This window comes from Anser anser (assembly GCF_964211835.1).
Source record: "Anser anser genome assembly, chromosome: 15".
NCBI lineage: Eukaryota > Metazoa > Chordata > Aves > Anseriformes > Anatidae > Anser > Anser anser.
The window spans coordinates 15,784,200-15,805,539 of record NC_139736.1 but is presented as its reverse complement, the minus strand read 5'-3'; the positions used below and the strand labels follow the sequence as shown (position 1 = coordinate 15,805,539).

At 39.2% G+C, this 21,340-nt stretch overlaps 2 long non-coding RNA genes across 5 annotated transcripts in view; both read left to right on the top strand.

The window, feature by feature from the left end:
* Nucleotides 1-8,122, top strand: part of LOC310882008 — a 124,985-nt gene extending 116,863 nt beyond the window's left edge. For both annotated transcript variants that reach the window (XR_014572752.1, XR_014572753.1), the window contains exon 4: nt 3,103-8,122. This is a non-coding gene — a long non-coding RNA (uncharacterized lncRNA). The remainder of the gene's footprint in view (nt 1-3,102) is intronic.
* Nucleotides 8,123-18,952: 10,830 nt separating this feature from the next.
* LOC310882009 overlaps nt 18,953-21,340 on the top strand; it is a 79,725-nt gene continuing 77,337 nt past the window's right edge. The window contains exon 1 of one of the 3 annotated variants that reach the window (XR_014572754.1): nt 18,953-19,299. This is a non-coding gene — a long non-coding RNA (uncharacterized lncRNA). Of the gene's footprint in view, nt 19,757-21,340 lie in introns of all 3 variants that reach the window. The other 2 variants (XR_014572755.1, XR_014572756.1) reach the window with 2 other exon arrangements.

Sequence of the window (21,340 nt, the reverse complement as noted above, 5' to 3'; positions counted from 1 at the left end):
GGCTAAAACTACTTAACTATACGCAAAATATACATAATCCTTACCTGTGCTCTGCAACTGCACTATTACAAAGAAATATAACAATACCATTAGTTACTTAATGTCTCTACACAAATGTGCTTTTTGTGGTTTGCAATATTAGTGTTCTGCTTTCAGCATTTTAGATACTAACTGTTCAAAATAAAAAGAAAGATAAAATAATTTTACTTCAAAAGCTCAATAACTGTTGCTTGTACTTTACCCTGGAACCTTTCAAACAAGTTTCCCTGATTTTTTTTTTTTACAAAAGTAATCAAACTTGAGTTTTCAAAATTCCCTCAGCCCATTCACTCTCTTCCATATTTCCAGCCTTCTGTCATAACAACTAGACTTCATTACTCAGTTTTATGAACTGTTGCACAGACATACTGTTCGTTTAAAAAAAAAAAAAGCCAACTGATCTCATTTGCTAGGACCTTCTGTAGAGAATAGCACTCATGTAGGAATCAGGTCTCCCAAGCAGCATGGTCAGCCGCTGTATGGAGCATCTTTGCAAGGGCAGGTTTGTGCAGACTGGATGACCTTACCTTGTGCAGCTGCAGGTTCAGTCGGTCACATCACGCTACTTGTCTCGAGCCCAGACCAGCTGGGAAAATGAGAAAAGTGTGTGCGTATGGGCACAGTTCTGATGCTCAGCTGCACCGCACATATATTTGTGTGGCAAACTCGAATGTGATCCTTCTACACGCATTTGAAGTTCCATGGCTTTTGCCACAGAAAAGAAGGAAAATATTAACAAAAGCATTTAAAGATAACACAGTAAAGTTACGTAGGAAAGAAGGCAAGTGGACCAAGTACCAAACATCAAAGTGAAAAGAAGAGGGGACATAGACAGTTCATGTGTTGTTCAGAGGTCCCTTCCCACCTCAGCTGCTCTGTAATCCTGTGGTTCTGTGATAGGCTGTGTGTGAAAGGGGAGAGTAAGTATTTGCCTTAGTGGCTTTCAGTTCCATAAAAGTGGTGCTGAAGGCACTTCAGATGTGATGTCAGCATTTTTCAAGCTACTTCAAAGAATTTATTTGATTCAATATTAGCACAGATGTTTTACATATTGGCAAAAGACAGGAAGACATAGAGGTGTTGCACAGACTGGGATTGACACTAGATCATCTGACACATGATGCATTTGAAACAGTGTACATCAAGTCTTATTTGAAAGAGTTGTTTGTTTGTTCTGCTGGTTCCACAGGCATTACCACACTGCTAACTTCAGTCCTAAAACAGAAAATTGCAGCTCTGACCTACACTGGTATTCTGTGTGTGTTTGGGAAATAAATAGCAGCTACCTGAAAGTAGCTGAAAGTACATTTATGGCAGTGACAGCTGAAGATATTACAATGTCCTGATGCAAGAAAATTCTCTAGGGCTTATTTGGCATGCCAGGTGCCTAACTTCTTGGGACGTTTTGGGTTACAGCGTTAGCTGCTGTCATACTTCAAAGTAAATGCATGTTCGTCCTTGTGGTAACTTATGTTATTCATACTGCACACACTAATTATCCTTGGTTATTAAATACAGATAGATTTATTTCACTTAGACCACTTTCAGTTTAATTTCTACTAAAATGATGTAAGCAATATTAGTTGAACAATGATACGGCAGATTATTTATCATAACCAATTTGTATTTGCAACTATTTTTTAACCCTTAATTATGCATTGTTGCAAGTAGATACAGCAAGTATCTATGTTGATGTTCAACAATATGCCATCCCAAGCACTTGCAGAAATATTTCAGTTCTTTTAGCAGCCATAGTTCTGGTGGAATTCAAACAGAGCTCTTCAGTTTTAGGGAGGATGACCATAGTCTGTCCATAGTGACCATATAGATACCGACCGTAGTGACCTGTTCTACTCCAAGCTTGGTAGCTTGGCTACTCCTCGTATTTGTTCTTGGAACCCCTGCTCCTGAGATTGTTTCCTCTAGAGAGCCATTCCCATTCTTCTTTATCTTCCCAAGAGAATGGAATGTCTGCCTCCAGTTGTGCCAGGGGAGGTTCAGGTTGGAAATGAGGAGACATTTCTTCTCAGAAAGAGCAGTCAGGCATTGGAACAGGTTGCCCAGGGAAGTGGCGGCGTCACTGTCCCTGGAGGTATTTAAGGAAAGGTTGGACCTGGTGCTTAGGGACATGGTTTAGTGGGTGACATTGGTAGTAGGGTGATGGCTGATGGCTGGACTTGATGATCTTGAAGACCTTTTCTAACCTTAGTGATTCCATGATTCTGTGAATTACTCTTACTTGTGCATGAGCTTCAAGTAAATACTTGTCAACCTGACTGAATTGTATACCCCCTAGCAGAAACCTTTTCCATTATTAATTATATTTTCTTCTGCCATTTTGTTCTAAAGGAGAGGAAAAGAGTGTGTGTGGCAGGGCACTGCGGGGTGGGGTTAAGGAGGGTGCTGTGGCCATGAAGGAGGAGCTGCTGTTCTTAAGTTCACAATAATCATTTTTGTCTGTGGGGCCCAGGACAAGATCAGTTTGAGAGATGGGATTCTCCAGAGTCTGCTTTCTGCACAATGCCAAATAGGAAATAATTTTCGTTCAATAGCCTTAATTCCCAGTCTGTGCCTACATGCCCCTCAGGAAGAGTACATCTAGAAAGCTAAAGAAATCAAAAGAGCTTAGCTTTTACAGAATCTATGTTATCAGGGAGGTAGAGGAAGGCAGACATTTGCATTAATAACAATAATGAGAATGAGAATAGACAGAATGAATTTGGCAACAACATTCAGTAATTTTGCAAATGTAGAATCCTGAAGCTTTACAAGTGTGCCAGATATAAATTTATATAAATTCCTTATTTCCAGAATTAGCCAGATCATAAAATGTTCATGTTAGTGAAAGTTTCAAAGTTTTAGATAATAATCCTCCTGGAAACTAAATACATGAAAAGTATTTTCAGGAAAAAAAATAGTGGAAATTTTTGCTTTGGTAAAACAGACTTTTTCACTCTAAACAGTGTTTTAATTCATCAGCTCTTGGTTAAGGTATAGTCCGCCTATGCTTGCAGAAGAGTTCTGCATTATGGACTGCATTAACTGCTATACTCTTTCTTGCAGATTGCTTCTGAAATATCAGAAAAAAAATACAACTATTGTGAAGTCATTCAAGACAGCAAAACTCTGACTAGCAAGTCAGATCCAGATCCTTTATTTTGTAATTTGGTTACTGTGATTTATTATGTGTTCTGTTACCAGTGCTTTTCTCTATATACTTTTTCAGTGAAGTAAATTCAACAAAATATACCATCTCATGGCAATAAGAAAACTGATACAGAAAATAATTTGTAGTGTAGTATTGATAAATGCTTGGTACAGTAATAGGAATATGTCATCAGTCACCTGTGTTCATGTTTGATAGCATTATATCAGCTAATTCAGGATGAATGTCCTTTGCTTTAACCTTGGTTGTGTTTGCAACTTACTCTAGAGGAAAGTACTAATCCTTCATTAACTAGTAGGTGTGAAACCTTCTCTGTCAAGAGGGTTGAGGAGTGGGCAGATTAAAATCGGTTTTAGAATGTGGCCTGAGTCAAAATCAAGTCTTTTTATGCAGTCTTGTAAACTGCATAAATTATTAGTAAACATTTTTGAAGGGTAAATGAATAAATCTTTGTATTTTGCAGGTTTGCTCTTTTTGTCTTTGGAGCATTCAAAATGTACATATAAAAAATTCCAAGGACACGTCAGATCTTTGATCTTGCTACACCTTTAATTTTTAAGAGCCTACATAATGTTGTGCTTTACATTATGCATTAAGATATTTGTAATTAGGAACCTGTGGTAATGACCCATTCTCAAACAAAGTAGTTCTGTTTCTTTTTTTCCCATTAACTGCATTGAGAGTTTATTTGTCGAGAATTAGGTTTAACTCTATTAGCAGGAATTGTGAGACTTTTGCAAGACAAGGTATATTAGCATAGTACTTTGCTTGTAATGAGAGCCAAAAAGCATTTAGGGGAAGAGGTAATTATTGGAGAATTTCCTTCTTTTAATAAGAAAAATCTAGCTAAATTTCAGTACTCTGCTCTAAAAGTCCCTTAAGCTTTAATTAATGGCTAAAAGAAAAATAAACTGGATCACAAAAATTCTGTAGATGTTTTCTGAGAGTTACTGCTGAGTAAAATCCACTAATTTAATAGAGTTCATTTAATTTGAAAATTTGGCAACATCAGCTTTTTTTTTTTTTCCAAAAGTTTTCTGCTTTTTAAACTGATAGCAGTATACTCTTAATACAGAGGAAAGATATTAATTGCTTTCAGCAAGGACCACCATTCCCCTGCACATTCCGCCCACATTTTTACCAGAATTAGGTTGATGTGTTCTGTAATAAAAATGTGCTGTATACTGACCTGACCGGAAGGTCTCGTAATGCCCATCTGCAAAATCCTGCGAAGGCACTCCTAGTTTTATTAACTTACTGTAAAGGCTTTTATTGGTTTTAAATATCTAGCAGGTTTTTTTTTTTTTGGTTCAGTTTGTCTGGTAACTTTCTGCACAAATGCCTGTTCCACTTGTTATATTGGAGTAGTGTGTCTAATAGTAGTGGGATAACCCGTATAATATAACCAGATAACTGTCCCCACAGACCAGTCCTGTTCAGAGAAATGTGCCAAAGATGCCATTGACTCTGATATTCCAGTTCATCTCTGTAAGTCTGTGAGCTCTTTGGAAATAACAGTTGTTAAGAGTCTGGTTGAAAGTCTGGTTGAAACATATTTTCAGTCAAATACAATAGATCAGGTCCAAGGCTAGCAGAAGATATCTTCATATTGGAGAATATTCAAACAACCTTTATAAAGTTTGAAACAAAACAATTTACTGATAAAATAAAACCAAATACGTAAGATCCGTACAGGCAATACTGCTCATTTATTCATGGAGAAAAGTGTTTTATTCTTACTAAAGTATTGTCTTTCCCAAGAATGGGTACTCATATCTTTTTGAAATAATTTTCACTATTCTAGTTTTAATTCTTCTTTTACCACTTACATAAGCTGACAATCAGGAGCTAACTCTGTTCCTTAAATACTGTTGCTTATCAAAGAATCAGAGAATCAGGGAATGGTTAGGCAAAGCCTGCCTGGTTCCAACCCCTGCCATGGGCAGGAACACCAGCCCAGGCTGCCCAAACCCCACCCAGCCTGGCCTTGGGCACTGCCAGGGATGGGGCACCCACAGCTCCTCCTGGCCTGGGCCAGGACCTTACTGCCCTCTGAGTGAAGAATTTCTTCTGAATATCTAGCCTAAATCTACCCTCTTTTAGTTTAAAACTGTTACCCCCTTGTCCTATCACTCTCTGCCCACATAAAAAGTCACTCTCCGACTTTTTTATAAGCCCCCTTTAAGTACTGGAATACCACTGTAAGGCCTCCATGGAGCCTTCTCTTCTCCAGGCTGAACAACCCCAATTCCCTCAGCCTCTCTTCATAGGGGAGGTGCTGCAGCATTTGCAGACTTGCTCAGGGTACACTCAATTCCACCATCCATGTCACCAACAAAAATGTTTAGTGGGTTTACATGGCAAGGTTTTGGTATCTGGGAGCTGCAAAGGCGGCTTCTGTGAGAAGAATCCAGGAGCTGTCTTACGTTAGGTAAGCGCCACTTTCAGCCAGCTCCAAAGGGCCCTGACACTGCCCAGAGCTGAGCCAATAAGCGACGTTGTTTGCGCCTCTGTGAGAGCATATTTAAGAAAGGGGAAAAAAACCTGCTGCGAAACAGTGGTTGGGCAAGTGAGGAGTGAGAAACACTGACCCATCCCCAAGTTGAGAAACAGCCCTGCAGTCACCAAGGTCAGTGAAGAAGGAGGGGGAGAGGTGCTCCAGGTGCCAGAGCTGAAGTTCACCTGCGGCCAGCGGAGAGGACCATGGAGGAGCAGGCTGTTCCCCTGCAGCCCGTGGAATACTTGGAGTACAGAGGAGCAGGGTTCCACGCTGCAGCCTGTGGAGGAGACCACGGTGGAGCAGGTGGACCTGCACTGATGGAGGCTGTGGCCTGTGGAGGACCCCCGCAGGAGCAGATTCTGTGCTGGACCTGTAGGCTGTGGAGAGGAGCCCACGCAGGAGCAGGTACATACATTTTTGTACATACAATGAACCCCTTAGAAAATTTTGGTATTGATGATATCAGTTTAACTGTTAGCACCTTCTGTAAGGTGCTGAAATTCCAGACCACAATACTATTTATTTTACCCAGAATCCTGCTTCATTTCTGTTCAAAACAAATTCATGTTCTTGGGGTTGGTGCTCAGTTACTAAATTTAGTCCTTAAGTTATGATTAAATTCTAATATTAATATAATTTTATTAAGAATTAATTACTTGTGATTACTGAGTCTTTACAATAATAATTTGCTCTAAATTTGTCTATTTGGCTTTTTTTGTATTGTATTGTACTAGCATTACATTATTCATTCTATCTGCGTTACCACATTACCTTTATTATTTCTCCTGCTTTACCAGGAGTTACTTTGGTACAGCCTGCTGCCATATATTTTTGGCTTCTGCTTAATCCTCCTGGTTTGACTAGAGAGAAATTACAATTATAATTGGCCATATATACAAAATAGGTTTCTCCCCACTTTCTAACATTAGGGTTTGCTTAAATACACCGCACTGCTGACTCTGGAAAGTACAAGGCCAGGAGACAGTGTAAGGAGATGACAGACCAGAACAAAGGATGCAGACAGGCTTCAGAGGCCATGCAAATAACAGCAAACTGTAGAATATGCATGAGGTTAAAACCAGTTTTAGATCAGTATAACATGGGTTTGCAGAAACCCTATTTCTGTATTAAGCTTTCCTGGTGCTGTGTTTGAATTTTCATGTTGAGTTCTGGGCAGCCTTTCTTCGCAAAGTCAGGAGAGATTCATGGAAAGAAACAGAAAGCATGTTGGAGATGGCACAACAACCTCTGCAAAGTAATTATAACTGTGTGACAGTGACTGATATTTAAGTGCATCTGTTGAAAATGGTGCAAACTCTACAGATGAAAAGATGGTAATTTGACAGCATTAGGAGGAAAGCTAATAAAAGACTAATGGCAGAAAAAGCTAATTGTTTACTTCATCAGTTCACAAAGTTATTCAAGGAGGTGTGCAATTTTACATCTTGGTTTAGATAATTTGCTGAATCGCTATAGCCAGTTTCCCTCAACATATAAGCTTGGTTGTACCAGTACAGAATTAAGTAATGATTCTGGGATGTGACTGTAGTTTCAAGACTGATTCTAATGATGGCACATGTGGTTTAACTCATTTCTGCTTCCAGCTCACCCACAGCTGGTCCCCTCTTGCTCTTCAGTTACACTAGGACCATATTCTAGTTTATTCTCTAGTTCTGTGAATTAAGCTGGATTTAAGAGGGGGACAAAAATAACACACATACAGCGGAGGTAATTGAGTTTTTTGGGGCAAGGTGGGATTTGAAACATTCTGTAGTTTTACTTTAGGTGATGTTTGAAGAAACAAAGTTAGGGTTGGATTTATTTTTTTTTTTTTCAAAACAAATTAGTATGCCACTGGGGGATTTTTTTGTTTAACCAAAGCTTTTGTCCACAACGATTACATTACTGTCACAATAAGAAAGTTTTCTGATGCTCAACTTCAACATTTCTGATACTCAGCCTAAACTTTCTTTTCACCTTGTTCACTTTTCTTCACCTTGTTCTTCCAAATGAACTTCTTTATTTCCGTGAGCATTTGGAATTATGTCTATTACCATCATTTGGCTAGATCTTTTGAAAATGATTTACTACTATGTTATGATGGAGAAAATACTAAAGATGTTACTGAATCATTGTTATTTTTATTTGTCGGATAATGTCCCTGATTTAGATTGGAATTTTGATATAAATATGAGAAGGGTTAACAGTTTCAGGTAATAATTGTAGTAGAAAACTAAAATAAGAGTTACGTTCATATTCCCAAAGGATATCAATGAATAGCTCAGTCTGTGCCAAGTAATCCTTTGTTAGTAAAGGTGAGACCATCTAATTTTATTAGGTTTCTTATTCTACCCACTGTAACAGTATCTTATGCAACAAAAATATCTTTTCCCTGATACAGTTTTCTAAGGTAAATAATATAAGCAAAAAAACCCTGTAAATATGCCAAAAGAGTCATTCTACTAGCAGATTTAACAATGGCAAAGGTTGCTGCATTCTACAAAATGGGATTAGTTCCAGTAATCTTAGAGTGATAATATACTGTAAATTTAGTTTTAAATATTTTTTAAGAATTCATTTGGAACTAGTAATTATAGGGAATTTTATATTTGGACATGTAGATCTGCAAATTTTTGTTTGTAGGAAAACAGAAGTTAAATCAGTAATGCTTTATCAGTGAATCAAATATTAACTTAAAAAAAATCTTTTGAATTATTTGTGGTGTTAAGACTGATGTGTTTACCCAATGATACTGTTCCAGAAGTAAAAGAAATCCAAAGATCTTTGGGAATCAAGCCAGGTTTTTCTAAATCAGAACTCCAGTAGGTACCAAAGATATTTGAACTGTCAACATTCAGGAACTGTCTTTCCTTTAGAATTGGCTCCAATGATCTAATGTATTTAATTTAAGACTATGTTATTAATTATGCTTGGAAATTTGATTGATTACAGAAAGCAATCCCAGTAGGTTCAAGTATTCTCAGATTAATTGAAGGACAAAGCATATGAAGAAAAGACTTGTGGAAGTCTGTATGCAGGTACTTTTATCCTTGCTGGTGAGAAGAATCTGTCACTTTTATGCCTTTTATAGCACAGATTCAAAACCAGACAGCTTTGAACTGTATCTACAATGAATCTTACATTATGACTTCAATGAAAGACAATCTAGTGTGAGATTCTTTTGGTCATGTTTCAAAGATTTATTCAAACTATACAAGGTTTCCCAAGAATGAAGAACAAAAAAAATATATATTTTTTCAGTACCTGGTTCAGTACCAGGCTTTTAAGCATGTCATTGTAAGCCTCTGACTGGACATGTGCTCATAAATGAAATCTTAAAATAGTCTTTACTATAGGCATGTTTGTATGTAATGTATGTAAAAAAAAGGACGACTTCAGAGATGTAATTAAAAGATAAATATATTTTGTGGATTTCATGTACCTACTCAAACCTGGCAGGAGACTCATGACTGAGGTTTCTCTTCTTTATCAGTAGAGGATCCCCAAAATATTACTGTGTAAATATGTTGGAAAATACATTTAAAAGTTATATGATGGATCTTTTGTTCATAAGCTTCATAGACAAATGTATTTATCGCTCTGTCAATTAATTATGAGATGTTTGTAGTTTCTCAATAAGTTCTACAAGACATTAAGGAGGCTAATGGTCTGTCACATCTCATGAAACATATCATAAGCATGCTGTATCTAAACTAGCATTTCTTATAACAGTCTTACTAGGCGAAAACAAAGTTCAAGGATTTTTCAAATAACATTTTTTCTGTTCATGTTTAAAAGAAATTTAAAGCAACGCTTATTGTCGGGAAGAAAAAAGTATTCTTAGAATGTGAGCTGCCAGAATCTCTGAAGTGCACACTGTAAACATTTCACTTCTACAGTGACAGCTAAGTGAAGATGCCTTGCTCATTATCTATAAAGAATATGTGGCACAGATGAGCTCTGAATATAAATTCATAAAGAAATGGAGAAAACTTAATTCATTTTCAGGCAGAAATGTGATGTTCTTCATGCTGGAAACTTAACAGAAAATGAATTACTGGAAATCTAGCAAATATCTTGTGTTGGTAATACTGTAGAAACAGTTTTCTTCACCAAAGGAAATAAGGGGCACTAGAATATTTGAGGTAAAATGGAAATTTCCAGCTGAATGTGAGAAAACATTTTGAGACAGTGAGGGTGACAGAGCACTGGCACAGGTTGCTCAGAGAGGTTGTGAAGTCTCCTTCCCTGGAGATACTGAAAATGCACTGGATGCCTTCCTGTACGATGTGACCTGGGTGCCCTGCTTGGCAGGGGGTTGGACTGGGTGATCTCCAGAGGGCCCTCCCAAATCTCTGTCATCCTGGGATTCTGTGAATATGAGATTCTGAAAATGGGAGACAGAAATAGGCCGTCAGTAATAGCTGTTCGTTGTAGGTCTTTTAAATAAATGTCAGGAATTATAGAAAAAGAAAGACATTTAGTTTACTGAGATGTGCTGTGAAAAACATTAACTATGTGTTAAACTTTACTAAAGCTTCTGAAAAATTGTATGTTTTATTTGTTTTTCAAAGAGAAAAAAATGCATTCCATTCATCTTTGCAAGCTTTGTCAGAGCTAAATACCTGTGTGCAATTAAAAAAGCTACAGTCATTTCAACAACATGTTTAATTTTCTTTTTAAAGGTGAGGGATTTATTACACTGCATCAGGAAGCCTATTTGCTTATTGGTAGGTGTGTTCAGTCAGCCATGATTTATCATAGTATTAGAGAATGGGTTGGGTTGGAAGGGACCTCAAAGCCCACCTGGTTCCAACCCCTGCCATAGGCAGAGACACTTTCCCCAGCCCAGGCTGCTCAAAGCCCATTAGTAACAGCTAACGTAGAAATTGCCTATGGTGCTAAGACTCCTACTAATCACTAGCATAATTTTATAAACTTCAGTTAGTACGGTGACCTCTGCCTGGTTCACTTGGATATGAAAGGTTTTGTTTCATTTTTATGAAACATCAAATGATAACTTGGCCATCATTTAAAAAAGTCACCTCCCTTACAATTAAATAAATGTTACATGAAAAAAAGCGAGCCAACAGGATGTGTACACCCAAGCTATGTACAACATATATTTCCCAGGGCCAAAACGTACCATGCTTATCACATCACTGCATAATTGTGTACATTTCTGCAGTCCTGGATTCAGTCTGGCTGCAGTCTGGTGCATTCTTTGTTGCTTCTGATATGCTTCCATTTTCCACTTATTTATTTATTTATTTATTTATTTATTTTAGTAAGTGTCAACTTACCACTACAATGCCCTTCTAGTGAAAGAGAATTTACATTTGTCTTATATTGGTGTGATTCCTCTGTACACAATCTGTTTTATTTTATTTTTTAGTTTTATTTTTTTATTTCTGGGTTATCCTCTTGAACTGAAGGAGCCCTGCATTGTCCCCTTCATCTAAACAGATTTAAGGACCTGATTCAAGGCTCACCTACAAGTAGGAAAGCTTTCATCTGCTTTGAAAGAATCATGTCTGGATTGAGATGAGCATACAGGTCAAGCAGAGGTGGCTTAAACAAGCAAAAGAAAAGTATTCATTTGTCTGCTAGAGCTTTGTTTATGTTAGAATACGCTTTGTGAAAAACAGGAATGGAAACTGAAATGCAAGAAGGTCATCTTTGGTACTGGTATTTCTTTAGCAACCGAGCATTTTTTAAATTTTATTTTTGTCAAAATGAAAACACGATTGTCTGAAGATGCTATTCCATGATCCTTAGTTTTCTCTGGGTAAAACAGAACTGGAGGCAGTTGAACACTGCTTTTCCAATCTACAAGCAAAATAGATTACTTCTTAAACTTATATTGAAATGCAGTCATCCTCATAAGAGCTACATCATGCTTCACATCAGAAAATGAAAGGAAATGGTTCTTTCATGCAGTTCAGTTTCTGGCATAAGGAAGTTACAATTAGTATCTCCTCAAATAAAAATTACTTATGTGGCAAAGAGTTTCTTAAGTGTTAAATACTGAGCCACAAAAACAAAGCAAAACAAACAAACAACAAAAAAACCCACCAACATTTGAAGTAGCAAAATGACAATAATTAGTGTAAGCAGTCTATTGACTGATTTAGGTAATTTCATGCCCCCTACACTAATTGCAAGATTGATTTGGAAAGCTAGGAATTTCAACGTGATGCTATCCATTTCACAGCTAACGTGACTTCCTTTTTGTCTGGAGTCAGACATTTAAAATTATGACTTAAAATCTTGAATTTTCTGATACATTGAACCTATGTTCTCTGTAGCTCTTAAGGTACTGAGACAATTTAAATATTTTATTTTCTATCAGTATCCCTAAAACACAGTAAAGTTACTTGAAAGTGCTTTAAATATTTAAAACCAACAGTGACTGAAAATCTTAAACATCATTGTGAAGTAAAGGGCCTGCGTATTGCTTTATCCTGGTGAATTACTTCATTGATTTCATCATACTGATGTATCCCCATGTAATGCATCATCAAAAGCATTGTTGTTAATGAGATTATTAAGAAGAAAGTGTTTATTTCCATTTAGCATTCATCTCTTTCCTTTAGGAAAAGAGATGCACATTTTTACCACAGAAGAAGTCCATGTCAGTCATAAAATTCAGCTTCCCTCTAGAGAAAACCAGAAACAGGCAATGCTAAGTGTACTGTTCCCTACGTAGATGAAAAGCTGTCCTCTTTCACAGACCAGCTTGAGGAGAGCAAGTAGTCCTTTGTAGCATATCACTGAGACTGCCAAGACCAGGCTCCAGTAAACTAGATAGGAAATGTTGCCTTGCTAAGAATATCCTGACATCTCTTTATTTAAATTAAACCGAAAAGCTTAGACGAAGGACCTTAATAGGCTTGGATCTCCCAGAATCACAGAATGGCTGAGGCTGGAAGGGACCTCTGGGTTGGAATGCCTGGTCCAACCCCTGCTCCCTCAGGGCCACCCAGAACAGGCTGCCCAGGACCACGTCTGGGTCTTTTGAGAATCTCCAAGGAAGGAGACTGCAGAATCTCTCCATTACAGTTCTCCGTCTCTCATGGTATGACATAAGGGGCAGAGAGGATAAAAGAAATTTGCTTCAAAAAAGACCTAAACAACAGGTGCTTATAGGTCAAATATCTTATATTTAAACTTTATATATCCACCTATTCCAGTCCTCCTCCCTCACAATAGACAAGCTATTGCATTGTGTACTGACTATATACAGTCTTGGAAGTATTAGAAGCTTACTTCTATACAGAGTTTGCCACAATAATCTCATACAAGTTTTGCAAAGCTGTGGATAACTATGACTAGCTCTGAATCCTCCCAGCAAAAGATGGAAAAATATTTGACTATTTCTACCTCAGTATAACAGAGCGTACTAAGGCTGTGGTATACTAAAGCTGTGAGTATCAGGAATAAATAGCTTATAAATGACATTGAAAATGGTCTATACTGCTGAGAGGAACAAAGATTGTTGTTGTTGTTGTTCTGCTAGGTTTGGGTTGATTAAAAAAAAAATCTCAGTGGTTTTGATGAGGATGATACATTTAGAAGTTCAATAGCTCTTTTCTTCAAATGTTTCCATTTTAGAATGAATTTATTATACTGGGCTTTTCTGTTTGGTTGGTTTTGCCTTGCCTCATACAATGACAACCACAAGTAGCTCTAGTTTAGCACTGCACTGGAATGTGGCACTAATATGTTAACATCTGTTCACTACAGCAGAGGTACAATGACCTTGGTGTATCATCATTAATTTCTCGAAAACAAACCATCCAGAACTATTGCTAGTAGAAACAATTTGAAGAACATCAGCATCTAGTCAAACTTACTTAGTCTTTGACATTGATAGAAGGGTTGTTGCTTTTCTCACTGAAATTCATCAACACCACAAAGGCAGGGCCTTTGCTTTACCTAAATACTGCAAAAATGTTCAGCACACTGGGGACACTTTTACTAACACCTGTGAAAGGTGTAAATGAGTGTAAAGACTTCAGAAAACCTTGGCTAACTTCACAGGCTTCTTTTTTAATCTGAATATATACAAGCATTGACAAAGAACTTTGTCTTCATTTATGTGCATTACAGACTCTAAGCACAAGTATATAAATTATGTAAGAGGCAATATGTTCCCTTGGAATACAGACATCTACATACATACTAGGCCAGTCCTTCAACTAACAGAAATTAGCAATAAATACGTCTTTACACGACTTCTGTATTCTAAATGGAGGCTATTCTTGTTTGTTGCAGGATTCCAGAGAGACAGTGGTACAAACCTCAAGGAAACAAAAGGTAATTTTCATTGAAATTATCAGGCACTGGCATTTTGCTAATCATCTTTACCTGCTACATGATTTCCAGAGCAACCCAAGAGACAAGAGAAGGTGAGGGCACAGGGAGACTATTGAAAATCATTAAGCTCCTGAAAGTTTCCAGAGATGTGGATTTCCGTGAAGTTCTGAGCCACAGTTCATTGTTAATGGAGTTATTGGGTTAAGTTCATCATAATGTTTGACCTCCTGTTTAGAAGCCTGATGATGTGTGAAAGCATTGCTGTCAAAGAGGAGTGATAGTGGTGCAATCTTAGGGGCTAATGATTCTGCTGACCTAATGCCCTCATACAGCTGCTTCCTATTACTGTTGCTTAACTGGGACATTGCAGGCTCAAGGGACTAACTTTATATAATGAACTAGCTGTGCAATTATTGCAGCTACTGCAGGATGTTGGAGTTAAATCTGTCTCCTTTTTGCTTTATCATTTGTTTTTATGTTATTCTGACATAATGTGGACATTGCAAAAAATGTGAATTTATTGCTTGTGAGTGAGGTGACTAGTGATAATTGTGCTTCTGGGCTGTAATAAGGCAGAGATAGTAAGAGAATTGTTTTGTTTTCATACTTTCTATCCTCTCACCCAAGTACTCTCTAACCTTACAAAATTGTTGGTGTGAAAAAAAAATGCCAGAGACCTTTGTGCCCATATTTACATTCAAGTTAATTTTCTTCTTGCTAAGTTAAGAAGCCAAGCAGGGAGCGTCACTGTAATTTCTATGAGAATTTTTATGAGAAAAGCTCTACTGGCTTAACAGTTTATTTAAAGATGCTTTGCTTACCCTGAATTCCAGATATGGCTTATTGCAGTCATGCTCTTGATGGTTCATAAACTTTTACTAGCTAAGAATTAGGAAATCCTGGTTTGGGTTAAACTATGGAAATTGAAAAAATTATCATAGGTTGTAATACGTGAGTGTGTCTGGATATTTTGCAGAAGGTTTAAATTAGGCTTAGGTTTACTTTTAAAAGGACAGCTAACAACATCCAAATATTTTTACTCTTAACAAAGACTTTGTACTTTTTATGACTAACTAATTTTGCACTGTTGTTTTCTCTCATTATCTCATTATAAGAGTAATGGCATTTATTCCCAATATTAAAGGAGAACAATTTGGCAAATTCTGCCCAGTGCAGCTTAAGCCAGTTTAAATTTCAAAGAAAAAAAAACACACACATCATTTTCTGTCTGTTTTGTAACAGGCACAAAGCATCCTTCATGAAATACATACAACATGTTAATAAAAACAAATGTTTGGGGACAAGTTTTCCTTTGATTTACTTACTTTGCAGGGTTTACTCAGATTACCCTTCATAAAATAATAATAATAAAAAAAGCTACTGGAGTGGTAGGGGGGGGGGTTCATTGCCAGTCAGTGCTGGGACGTGGTTGTGTACAAATAGAATTGGTGCCAGCTCCTGGGGTTAGGCCGAGGGTGTAGGCCTGTGAGCCGTGGTGCCAGCTCCTGGAGCAAGTGGGGGTCCTTGTGTGATTAGCTGGGGGTGACCACAGCGCTCTGGATCTAGGAAGGATCCTACAGACATTGTGCTCAGAGTGCTACTGGGGAGACTGGTGTAAGTGAAGGCTGGTGCCAGCTGCTGGAGTCGGGCCGGTGTGTAGGCCTGCGGCCTGTGGTACTAGCTCCTGGAGTGAGTGGGGTCTTCTGCTCCTGGTTACTGGGGCAGGAGTGGTGTTTGCTCCCTAAACAGCTGCTGTGGGGAGGACTGGTGTGACTGGGGTCTTATGTGTGTGTACATGTGACCCAAAAGTATTAAATATCAGCTGGGGGCAGTGTGAGTGGATTTAGTGCCAGGTCCTGGAGTCAGGCTGGGGGTGTAGGCCTGCGGGCTGTGGTGTCCCAGCCTGGCACAGGTGGGGTCCTGGCATCACCTCCTGGAGCGAGTGGGATCCTCTGCCCCCAGCCCCAGGGCAGGAACAGTGTGTGAGTCTGGGACTGGCGTGAGTGAGGTAGGCACAGGCTCCACGCCAGTGGCTGGGGCATGGCTGCAGGTCACAGCCTGTGTGCCTGGTACTGGCTGCTGGGCACCGAGTGTCTGCATCTTCCCCAGCCTGGTGTGCATGGGGTGTGCGTGTGTATATTCACTAGTAAACTTTAACCTGGACCGGCTGGCAAGTGCCAGGGGCCTTGGATCTAGGCCTAGGTATCAGGCAGGTTGTGGGTCCGTGATGGTGTGCCCAGGGGACCTGTGAATGTGGTGTGCACAAGGGGTGAGTGTGACTGCTGTGTGTCTGCAACTGACTTCAGGCTGGATGAGCTGGCGAGTAGCTGACTCTTGAGGTGGGTAAGGGGCCCAGGGTCTGGGCAGGGGTGCTGGATGGACAGAGGGACTGTGCAGTACCTGAGGGAGCTGTGTGCTAGTGAACCTAGAGAGTGCTGTGTGTGTGCCTGCACTGGTGAGCTTCTGTTGCTACCAGGCAGAGATGCGTAATAAGCCCCGTGTGTAAGTGCTGGTGAAGGCAGCCCTTGGTTGGGCCAGCCTGTGTGACCAGCCATGTCAGTGTCCTGTGTGTCTCTAGGATCTGCGCTCAGCTTTGCTACCGGTTGAACCTGCAAAGGGGAAAGCAGCAGCTGTGTCCCCCAGCCTGGACAAGACGTGGGGCGCCGGGCTGGGCCCCGGCAGCCAGGCAGGAATGCCCCTGGGCGGGAGCGGCTGGAGGAGGCAGTTCTTTGCTCTTTACCTCACTTCACAATGACCAAAAGAGACTTCATATATGGGATGAATTATACATGATAACTACTCCACATTTTGCTTCCTGATTGATTATATATAGTAACTTTGGTTGGAATATTATAAACTGTTAGCTAATATTAACTGAGCATCGTAAATACTGCCATAATGTAGCTAAGGGCAGATATATTTTTCATCAGCTGCTAAAGTTATTGCCTGTATACTTACTGAGTTTCCGTACACTTGGAGTGATCTAATGCTGTTGTCCATAGCAGCAAGTAAACGGAGCAAAAGGGAATTAAAGATACATATCTAGGAAATAAGAGTCTTGATTCTACCTGTTCTCCATTCCACCCATGTATGTATTTAATATATTGGATTCTTTTAATGGGCAGTCATGTGCAACATAATATTATAGAATATTATGTTTGGTGCAAGATCCAGAGAGTCAGCGCTGCAGTATAATCTAGCAGGTTCTCAAATGGGCTTTCATGATCAATTGCTGAAGAAGAGTGTTTTATCCACACAACTTCTATGGAGATGAGGTCCTTGTAAGTTTCAGCTCAGAGGACTTCCCCACCCAGTTTGGTGTATATCCATAAAACAGCTTATTTGAGCAGAGCAACTATTTGGGTGTAAGGAGAGAACATGGTGTCGTTTCTCTTTTTCTTTTTTTTTATTAAAAAAAAAAAAAAAACAAGGGCAGGAGAAGGATGAGACAGCTCCTTCCAGCAGCACAGCTACTTTACAATGGCATAAAATGTCTATGGGACTGTGGTCTGAATGACAATATACCCATGAACTGGCTGACTTCAGTGCCAAGCAGTTCACTTAAGCTGCATCCACAGCTCTGGGTGAAAACTGAACAGACAAATGAGCCTTAATTGCTCTGAGCAGCCTCATCAGCCTGTGGCCCAGGAGCCCCACTTGAGTTCAGGCCCTGGCTGGTGATATTCGGTGGAATATCTGTCTCCATCTTTGTGTTTGAATAAATTTTTTCCTAAAAAATCTTTTTTCTCTGATTATTAAGATTTAATATTGCCAGCTGCTTTATGTACTTACATGTGTGTGCACACATTTTGTTAGCTGGCTTAATTTACAGAAGACATTTTAAAATTAATCTTCAGCTTTTGAATATACACTTGTTTATTTTCAATGGCCAGGTAAGACTACACCAAAATTTCTCTTCTTTATAGACTGTCAATAGACTGTCACTATAAAGGCCTCTTGAAGCCTTCACAGCCAGTTTAAAATAAATAAATAAAAACCAGTGGTATCTTAGCATTAATCAGCACAAACAACAACATCAACAAAATCTACGTGTGTTAATGTTGTTGGATCAAGTCTCAAGTTCCTTAAAGGAATTAGATTTATAACTGGAGGTTTAGCATTTCTTGGTAGTCTAAAGAGTGTAGGTGCATAACTTAATTTTATTGTGCTTTCCAGTATTGCTTTTAAAAAACATGAAGGTTATGATTAAAAACTAATGAATCCTGACTGACTTAGCAGGAAGGTGATAACTCTTGCATGCATATTTTTGCATGCTTATGATGAAGGAGATATTTAGATGTGTTAAGAGAACAATTTAGATATATAGCTCTGTTTATCATGATTACTTCAATAAATTTGGTTAGCTATGTTACAATTTCATGTTTCATAGGTGCAGTGCTTTAGGAATTAATACAATACAGTCTTGCTTATTTTTTTTTAACTTTGTCAATACTAAATTAAAGTGTCAGACCTTATATTATGATATTTTTGAAGGGATAGATTTGCTGTTGGCTCCTTTTTTTTTTTAGCCTGTTCTACTGCTGTTGTTTATCAGTGATGTTGCAGGTAACTGTTCACATAATGGATTGCTGAAATAGCGAGGAACACTCTGCATAAGACTAGTTTCGTCACCCACCTGGTACAAAATAGCTCCAAAAACTCAAATTACATTGAGTGGCATGGAATGTGAATCATAGTTAGAACTAAGTGCTGAATCCTGAGGAGCCAGACTAAGGACTGCTCCAGGCAAATGAAAAAGGGAAAAACTGTCCCAACTTACAGGTGAATTCACAAATTAATAAAAAGCTGCACCAAGGCAATTATCAAATGGAAAATTAAAAAACTTCCTAAGCTCAGTGAGGCAATACTTAAACAGTACTATTTCACATTTTTTTATATAAATAAGAAGCCATTCGTAAAACCTTGTCAATTTTCTGCCCTTGTGCAAATCTTAGTTGTTTTGCAAGTGTGTCTACTGCAGTAGGACTGCTTCAGCAGTGGAGGTATTGGTTAACAGTGAGAAGTAGCAACAGTCTCTTCCAGAATTGCTTATTGGTCACGTATTATATGCTACTCTAAGAACTGAAACCCTCTCTTAAAAGAAATGGAACTTCACTCACTGTGTCTTACTTCTGTCTCTCGTTGCAGAATTTGAATGAGACACGACCTGCCCTTTTAGCCACATGTTCCATCCTCACTGCTGCACAGAATTTCAATAGTTCTGTATACGATCACGAGCGATACTCATGTTTGTCTTCAGCAGCCTACCAAAAATGTGAGAGGTGGCTCACATACATCAAAAGCTGTGTTATAATAAAAGTACTTTCTAGAATATCTGTTGAAAGAAACAATTCTCAGGTCACTTCAATAACATCAGTGATGGGAGAAAATGGAATAAAACGCCCCTCTTGTCGTCCAACAGGATGGCTGACCTCATCAGGACGGCTTTAAACCAGGAATGAAGAGGGAGGGAGAGACTATCCAGCAGCTCTGCGAGGCAGCAATAGACAGTGTTGCTGAGCAAAAATCAAGGGGTGGTGTGACTGAGACATCAAAAAAATCAACAAAATGGGGCTTAAGCAGAGTCACCGCCAGCACTTGATTGTAAGCAAGGAAGTGCCTAAGAGACACCATTGTGGAGAAATCCCTCAAATCCTTTCAAGGAACCCACTGTGCTGGGGTGCCTCTCTGAAGCCTGTACACTAACGCATATGGTATGGATAATATTTGTGGTGAGTTAGAGGTGTGCGTGCTGTTACAAGGATATGATCTTGTTGCAGTCATGGAGATGCAGCAGCTTCACTCACCCAACTGAAATGTTACAAAGGAGGGATACAGGTTCTTCAGGAGGGACAAGTGGGAAGGGTGAGGAGGTGAAGTTGCCCTTTCTGTGAGAGAGCAGCTGGAAGGCACAGGTTTCAGCCTGGGGATGGATGATGGGCCAACTGAGATCTTATGGGTGAGGTTTGAAGAGCAAATTGCTGTGGGTGACACCGCAGGGGATGTTTGCCGTAGGCCACCTGACCAGGAAGAACAACTGGATGAGGCCTTCTATAGGCTGCTAAAAGCAGCTGTTGTGGTTTAACCCTGGTAGGCAGCTAAGCGCCACACAGCCGCTTGTTTACTCCCCCACTCCTCCCTAGCTGGATGGGGAGGAATCAGAAGAGAAAAAGTTAGAAAACTCATGGGTTGAGATAAAGACAGTTGAATAAGAAAGAAAAACAAACAAACAAACAAACAAAAACAACAAAAAACCCAACCCACAACCAAAGGAAAAAGAAATGAGTGATGCAATTGCTCACAACCAGTGAACTGATGCCCTGCTAGTCCCCAAGCAATGGCAGCCCCCCCAGCGAACTCCCTCCTGTTTTATTTCTGAGCATGTTGTCATAGAGTATGGAATATCCGTTTGGTCAGTTTATGGAGTCTCCCATCGTGGAGGTATTCAAAAGAGGTCTGGTCATGGGCATTGCTCTGGGCAACTGTCTGCAGGTGGCCCTGCTTGAGTGGGGCATTGGACAAGATGACTTCCAGAGGGGCCTTCCAACCTCAGCCCTTCTGAGAATCTGTGATTCTTTTGTGATAATGTATCGACTTGAGATAAATAACACATAACAACAATCTAAATGCTCTTTTTGAATGGCAAATAATAGTCTTTTAACTAATTCTGGAGAAACAGAACTATGTATGCATGCTTGTTCAGACAGCCTAAGATAAAGACCTTTATAAATGCTAAAAATCAACCAACCAACCAAAAATAGTTTAAAAGACTTTTTATTGTATTTGCAATGTTATCACTGTATATACATTTTCATCAGTATTCACAGGATTCCTTTTGTAGAATGGGAAGTTCTGAAGTGTGTACAACTTTCATGAGTAGCAAAAAAGCCATTTTAATGATGTTTTTGTCACTCCATGCATAGCTTCTTGCGCACGCACACAGACACACAAAAACAACCCTGCTTCCCTGGGAAAATGACATATGACCATGTTTTGTGTGTCACAGAGGGATTATTGTGAGAAAGACAGGAGTCCCTCACCCAACCTGTGATTTCTCTTGCTGAAATTGCTGCATTATTAAGTAGTACAAAAATGTCAGGGACGCAGCAAGAGAAAGTAAAAGAATGTTACGCTTAATACAAATCATGGCTAAGAACAATAAGCTATGGCAGGTAGAATAATCTTCAAAGAAAGCCACCAGCCTTATAAAGCAAGATCAAGTAGCTGCGACAGGCAAATTGTTTACACTCCACTTCGCTTTCCTCTCCTCTCCAAGGCTTGGCTCCCTCCCCAGCTTGTCTGTAACAATGAGCCTG